At 46.5% G+C, this 7,500-nt stretch overlaps 2 non-coding genes across 2 annotated transcripts; both read right to left on the reverse strand.

Annotated features, from left to right (window-relative positions):
• Positions 1 to 291: 291 nt before the first annotated feature.
• LOC148270657 (5.8S ribosomal RNA) lies at positions 292 to 453 on the reverse strand. Its single transcript, XR_015825320.1, has one exon. It is a non-coding gene; the product is annotated as a 5.8S ribosomal RNA (ribosomal RNA).
• A 288-nt stretch (positions 454 to 741) lies between these two features.
• Positions 742 to 2,681, reverse strand: LOC148270658 (small subunit ribosomal RNA). The gene has a single exon (XR_015825325.1). It is a non-coding gene; the product is annotated as a small subunit ribosomal RNA (ribosomal RNA).
• Between the last annotated feature and the right edge of the window lie 4,819 nt (positions 2,682 to 7,500).

Consider the following 7,500-nt stretch of genomic DNA (forward strand, 5'->3'; position numbering starts at 1 on the left):
ATATATATATATGAATAATGTAAACGCTCTCCGGTTTCGCACGGTACCCGCGCGCGACGCAGAGCGCGAAGAAACGCCCCCGCGCGCCGGCCCGTGAGGACCGGCGGCGGGTTTCACAGCGTCGTCGCTAGCTCGAAAAGCGTCTCGGGGGGACCGAGAGAGCGCGCCAAGTCAAATTTGACCGGACGTCCGTCCGGCGCTCGCGCGCCGGCGGACGACAGACCGGCAACACTCTCGCCGAATCTTCTCTCCGAAGAGAGAAGACGGCGAAGTCTGGTCGCATTGTGTGCGCGACCCTCAAACAGGAGTGGTCCGTCGACAAACTAAGTCTTGCTCGGACCGCAATGTGCGTTCGAAATGTCGATGCTCATGTGTCCTGCAGTTCACACTCTGACGCGCATTTAGCTGCGTTCTTCATCGACCCACGAGCCGAGTGATCCGCCGTTCAGGGTAATAGTGTTTTATGATATATATATATATATATATATATTGTTTATCGGTTGCGTTTTTTTTCTTTTTTCTCTATCGGAAAAAAAATTACATTTTTCACAGAATATAGCCGGACGCGGGAATCGGGCCGACAGACCCGCCTCCCGCGACACCGGCAGTCCGCGGTTCGCGGCGGCGCCCTAGGGCGAAATTCCGCCGCAGTGTTTGCTTATTTTGCGCTCTGCGCGTGTGTATAAATATATTTATACTATATAAAAGAATGAAAATTCATTTTATATTATATTTCACAGGAAATGATCCTTCCGCAGGTTCACCTACGGAAACCTTGTTACGACTTTTACTTCCTCTAAATGATCAAATTCGGTCAAACTTTCCGACGCGTCGGATGCCCGAGACGAGCTTCCGCGCACCAGTCCGAAGACCTCACCAAATCATCCATCGGTAGTAGCGACGGGCGGTGTGTACAAAGGGCAGGGACGCAATCAACGCGAGCTGGTGACTCGCTTTTACTAGGAATTCCTCGTTCATGGGGGAGAATTGCAAACCCCAATCCCTATCACGAAGGGGTTTCATCGGGTTACCCGGGCCGTTAGGCCAAGGAGGACACGCTGATCCCTTCAGTGTAGCGCGCGTGCGGCCCAGGACATCTAAGGGCATCACAGACCTGCTATTGCTCAATCTCGTGCGGCTATATATACCGCCGGTCCCTCTAAGAAGATTTTCATTGTACGCCGGTAGTGAAGACCGCGAAACACACTTCCGCGACGCGAACGCCGCAAGATGCGCGCCCGCGGACTCCTGTGATACCGGTTGCACGTCTATTTAATAGGCTAGAGTTACGTTCGTTACCGGAATTAACCTGACAAATCGCTCCACCAACTAAGAGCGGCCATGCACCACCACCCACCGAATCGAGAAAGAGCTGTTAATCCGTCAATCCTTCCAGTGTCCGGGCCTGGTGAGTTTTCCCGTGTTGAGTCGAATTAAGCCGCAGGCTCCACTCCTGGTGGTGCCCTTCCGTCAATTCCTTTAAGTTTCAGCTTTGCAACCATACTCCCCCCGGAGCCCGAAAGCTTTGGTTTCCCGGGAGCTGCCCACCGGGTTAAAATTATGAAACTTCGGCGGATCGCTGGCTGGCATCATTTATGGTTAGAACTACAGCGGTATCTAATCGCCTTCGAACCTCTAACTTTCGTTCTTGATTAATGAAAACACCTTTGGCAAATGCTTTCGCTTTAGTCCGTCTTGCGACGATCCAAGAATTTCACCTCTAACGTCGCAATACGAATGCCCCCAGTTGTCCCTATTAATCATTACCTCTGGTATCAGAAAGCCAACAAAACAGAACCGAGGTCCTATTCTATTATTCCATGCGTACAATATTCAGGCAAGTGTTAGCCCGCTTTGAGCACTCTAATTTGTTCAAAGTAAACAGCCGCGACGGCCCGCCTCGGCGCGCGGCCGCCCGCGAGGACGACCGCAACACACTGGCGGTGGACGCACCGGCGAGAAGCCCCGCAGACGTGCCTGTCGTACCGCATTCGGTAGACCGACACCGCAGGACACAATTTCAACTACGAGCTTTTTAACCGCAACAACTTTAGTATATGCTATTGGAGCTGGAATTACCGCGGCTGCTGGCACCAGACTTGCCCTCCAATGGATCCTCGTTAAAGGATTTAAAGTGTAATCATTCCGATCACGAGGCCTCGGACGAGTCCCGTATCGTTATTTTTCGTCACTACCTCCCCGTGCCGGGAGTGGGTAATTTGCGCGCCTGCTGCCTTCCGTGGATGTGGTAGCCGTTTCTCAGGCTCCCTCTCCGGAATCGAACCCTGATTCCCCGTTACCTGTGACAACCATGGTAGTCGCATAAACTACCATCGACAGTTGATAAGGCAGACATTTGAAAGATGCGTCGCCGGTGCTAGACCGTGCGATCAGCACAAAGTTATCTAGAATCATCTCGAATGGCGACGGACGGGGCGCGAACCCCGCCGCCGATTGGTTTTTGATCTAATAAAAGCATCCCTCCCGTTGCCGGTCAGGACCTCGTTTGCATGTATTAGCTCTAGAATTGCCACAGTTATCCAAGTAACTATGTACGATCTAAGGAACCAAAACTGATATATTGAGCCATTCGCGGTTTCACCTTAATTCGGCTTTTACTGAGACTTGCATGGCTTAGTCTTTGAGACAAGCATATGATTACTGGCAGGATCAACCAGGGAGCTGTTCATTTCTATATCGCTCCAGGATACGAAGGGCGTCTGAGGCGCGACGGAGTCACCCGCCGCGACACGCTCTTTATGTTCGCACCTATATAACTCACATTCTCGCTCGCTCGAGTTTGCACTCTCGCGATTCACGAGTCTGTTCGTTTTACTTTTAAATTCACTTTTTAACAAGTGAACGCTGGACCTGACGAGACGGACCACATGGATCTTCTCTTTGGCCAAAAATTTAATTCCCTTTCGTCAAATATTAACGTACGAGAGCGCACGCCTTCGGCGCGGCAATAGTGGGGACGTGGATTAGAATCCTACGACCGTTCTCGTTTTTGTTCACGGTGTTCTCTGCTTGCGCGGAACTCCAGAGTTTGTAACACGGGCGAAGTGCAATGCTCGCTCAGCCGCACAAAGGAGCTGAACGGCCACACGACGTTGATTTTCGCAAATGTAAAGCCGGCGCGGCATATCGGCCGCCGCAATGTGCGAACGCGGTGAAAAATGTATTTTAGCTAACGCCATGAGAGACGCGCATAATATACGTACGGCGACGGGTGTCGGCGTCTCGCACGCCGGGCCGCCAGCCATGCGGGGAGCCTACGCGCGTTTCAGGCGAAACGTAAATGAGCCGATGGGTAAAACGCGCGGTACGGTCGGGACTTGGCAAATTCTGCGAGATGATTTTATTTTTTCTTTTCTTTTTTCGTTTGAGAAGACGAATATGGAAAGAGATTATGATTGAAAAATTAGACTTATAATTTGGGTAGGAAATATTTTTGTTTTTTTTTTTTTTATTTTCTTTTTTTTATTTTTTTTTTTATTTCACATTCACATTTGGATCGGAAGGAGGGACGAAATAAAAATCGGCGGGGGTGCATTTCGGATCGTCGCTCAGTGAAGTAAACGAAAAATTTAAGTTTCACGCGGAGCGCGCTCGCGGCCGCCGCGAGACGTCTCGCCGGGAGGGGGCCTCGTTCTCGCATTAAAACTCGGCGAGAGGGTATAAAATATTTCTAAGTTTTTTTGTTTTTTTTTTTTTTTTTTAATTTCACATTCACTTTCGAATCGGAAGGAGGAACGAAATAAAAATCGGCGGGGGTGCATTTCGGATCGTCGCTCGGTGGAAATATTCGATAAACGAAAAATTTAAGTTTCACGCGGAGCGCGCTCGCGACCGCCGCGAGACGTCTCGCCGGGAGGGGGCCTCGTTCTCGCATTAAAACTCGGCGAGAGGGTATAAAATATTTCTAAGTTTTTTTGTTTTTTTTTTTTTTTTTTAATTTCACATTCACTTTTGAATCGGAAGGAGGAACGAAATAAAAATCGGCGGGGGTGCATTTCGGATCGTCGCTCAGTGAAGTAAACGAAAAATTTAAGTTTCACGCGGAGCGCGCTCGCGACCGCCGCGAGACGTCTCGCCGGGAGGGGGCCTCGTTCTCGCATTAAAACTCGGCGAGAGGGTATAAAATATTTCTAAGTTTTTTTGTTTTTTTTTTTTTTTTTAATTTCACATTCACTTTTGAATCGGAAGGAGGAACGAAATAAAAATCGGCGGGGGTGCATTTCGGATCGTCGCTCGGTGGAAATATTCGATAAACGAAAAATTTAAGTTTCACGCGGAGCGCGCTCGCGACCGCCGCGAGACGTCTCGCCGGGAGGGGGCCTCGTTCTCGCATTAAAACTCGGCGAGAGGGTATAAATTATTTCTAAGTTTTAATTTTTTTTTTTTTTTTTTAATTTCACATTCACTTTCGAATCGGAAGGAGGAACGAAATAAAAATCGGCGGGGGTGCATTTCGGATCGTCGCTCGGTGGAAATATTCGATAAACGAAAAATTTAAGTTTCACGCGGAGCGCGCTCGCGACCGCCGCGAGACGTCTCGCCGGGAGGGGGCCTCGTTCTCGCATTAAAACTCGGCGAGAGGGTATAAATTATTTCTAAGTTTTAATTTTTTTTTTTTTTTTTTAATTTCACATTCACTCTTGAATCGGAAGGAGGAACGAAATAAAAATCGGCGGGGGTGCATTTCGGATCGTCGCTCGGTGGAAATATTCGATAAACGAAAAATTTAAGTTGCACGCGGAGCGCGCTCGCGACCGCCGCGAGACGTCTCGCCGGGAGGGGGCCTCGTTCTCGCATTAAAACTCGGCGAGAGGGTATAAATTATTTCTAAGTTTTTTTTTTTTTTTTTTTTTTTTAATTTCACATTCACTTTCGAATCGGAAGGAGGAACGAAATAAAAATCGGCGGGGGTGCATTTCGGATCGTCGCTCGGTGGAAATATTCGATAAACGAAAAATTTAAGTTTCACGCGGAGCGCGCTCGCGACCGCCGCGAGACGTCTCGCCGGGAGGGGGCCTCGTTCTCGCATTAAAACTCGGCGAGAGGGTATAAAATATTTCTAAGTTTTTTTGTTTTTTTTTTTTTTTTTTAATTTCACATTCACTTTCGAATCGGAAGGAGGAACGAAATAAAAATCGGCGGGGGTGCATTTCGGATCGTCGCTCGGTGGAAATATTCGATAAACGAAAAATTTAAGTTTCACGCGGAGCGCGCTCGCGACCGCCGCGAGACGTCTCGCCGGGAGGGGGCCTCGTTCTCGCATTAAAACTCGGCGAGAGGGTATAAATTATTTCTAAGTTTTAATTTTTTTTTTTTTTTTTTAATTTCACATTCACTTTCGAATCGGAAGGAGGAACGAAATAAAAATCGGCGGGGGTGCATTTCGGATCGTCGCTCAGTGAAGTAAACGAAAAATTTAAGTTTCACGCGGAGCGCGCTCGCGACCGCCGCGAGACGTCTCGCCGGGAGGGGGCCTCGTTCTCGCATTAAAACTCGGCGAGAGGGTATAAAATATTTCTAAGTTTTTTTGTTTTTTTTTTTTTTTTTAATTTCACATTCACTTTTGAATCGGAAGGAGGAACGAAATAAAAATCGACGGGGGTGCATTTCGGATCGTCGCTCAGTGAAGTAAACGAAAAATTTAAGTTTCACGCGGAGCGCGCTCGCGACCGCCGCGAGACGTCTCGCCGGGAGGGGGCCTCGTTCTCGCATTAAAACTCGGCGAGAGGGTATAAATTATTTCTAAGTTTTTTTTTTTTTTTTTTTTTTTAATTTCACATTCACTTTCGAATCGGAAGGAGGAACGAAATAAAAATCGGCGGGGGTGCATTTCGGATCGTCGCTCGGTGGAAATATTCGATAAACGAAAAATTTAAGTTTCACGCGGAGCGCGCTCGCGACCGCCGCGAGACGTCTCGCCGGGAGGGGGCCTCGTTCTCGCATTAAAACTCGGCGAGAGGGTATAAATTATTTCTAAGTTTTAATTTTTTTTTTTTTTTTTTAATTTCACATTCACTCTTGAATCGGAAGGAGGAACGAAATAAAAATCGGCGGGGGTGCATTTCGGATCATCGCTCAGTGAAGTAAGCGAAAAATTTAAGTTTCACGCGGAGCGCGCTCGCGACCGCCGCGAGACGTCTCGCCGGGAGGGGGCCTCGTTCTCGCATTAAAACTCGGCGAGAGGGTATAAATTATTTCTAAGTTTTAATTTTTTTTTTTTTTTTTTAATTTCACATTCACTTTCGAATCGGAAGGAGGAACGAAATAAAAATCGGCGGGGGTGCATTTCGGATCGTCGCTCAGTGAAGTAAACGAAAAATTTAAGTTTCACGCGGAGCGCGCTCGCGACCGCCGCGAGACGTCTCGCCGGGAGGGGGCCTCGTTCTCGCATTAAAACTCGGCGAGAGGGTATAAAATATTTCTAAGTTTTTTTGTTTTTTTTTTTTTTTTTAATTTCACATTCACTTTCGAATCGGAAGGAGGAACGAAATAAAAATCGGCGGGGGTGCATTTCGGATCGTCGCTCAGTGAAGTAAACGAAAAATTTAAGTTTCACGCGGAGCGCGCTCGCGACCGCCGCGAGACGTCTCGCCGGGAGGGGGCCTCGTTCTCGCATTAAAACTCGGCGAGAGGGTATAAAATATTTCTAAGTTTTTTTGTTTTTTTTTTTTTTTTTAATTTCACATTCACTTTCGAATCGGAAGGAGGAACGAAATAAAAATCGGCGGGGGTGCATTTCGGATCGTCGCTCGGTGAAGTAAACGAAAAATTTAAGTTTCACGCGGAGCGCGCTCGCGACCGCCGCGAGACGTCTCGCCGGGAGGGGGCCTCGTTCTCGCATTAAAACTCGGCGAGAGGGTATAAATTATTTCCATGTTTATTATTATTTAGTTTATGAATTATTCATTTATTTATTAGGGCTATGTATAGCGTGTGAGCTCGCCAATATATGGCAGTAAAATTTTTATTGTCTTTGAATTTCCTAGAGTTTTAACCATCGAAAAAAAAGAAGATTGCAAATAAAATCAACAGACAATGGAAATTTGATGTGTATTATTTTAATAGATTGTTTATAACAGAAAAATACATAGAGAAATATGCATTTTTATTTTTTGTAATAAAAACATAAAATTTCCATTGTCTGTTGATTTTATTTGCAATCTTCTTTTTTTTCGATGGTTAAAACTCTAGGAAATTCAAAGACAATAAAAATTTTACTGTCATATATTGGCGAGCTCACGGGCTATACTTACGCCATTTATTATTATTAGTTATTATTTATATCAGCTGGTCTCCAGCTGGTCCGACGGTGCGAGCGTCCACCTTCGCTTATGTTCAATGCAATTCGGACACTTGGCAAATTTACCACGTGTTTTACTTACTAACGGATATTGAAATACATTTTATTTATTTATTTATTTTATTTTGTTTATTAAGAAAAACAACAGCAATACAAAGAAATATACACAACATAATAAA

Source organism: Micrasema longulum, unplaced genomic scaffold, assembly GCF_059751315.1.
Source record: "Micrasema longulum isolate JH-2025_06_02 unplaced genomic scaffold, ASM5975131v1 h1tg003616l, whole genome shotgun sequence".
Classification (NCBI taxonomy): domain Eukaryota; kingdom Metazoa; phylum Arthropoda; class Insecta; order Trichoptera; family Brachycentridae; genus Micrasema; species Micrasema longulum.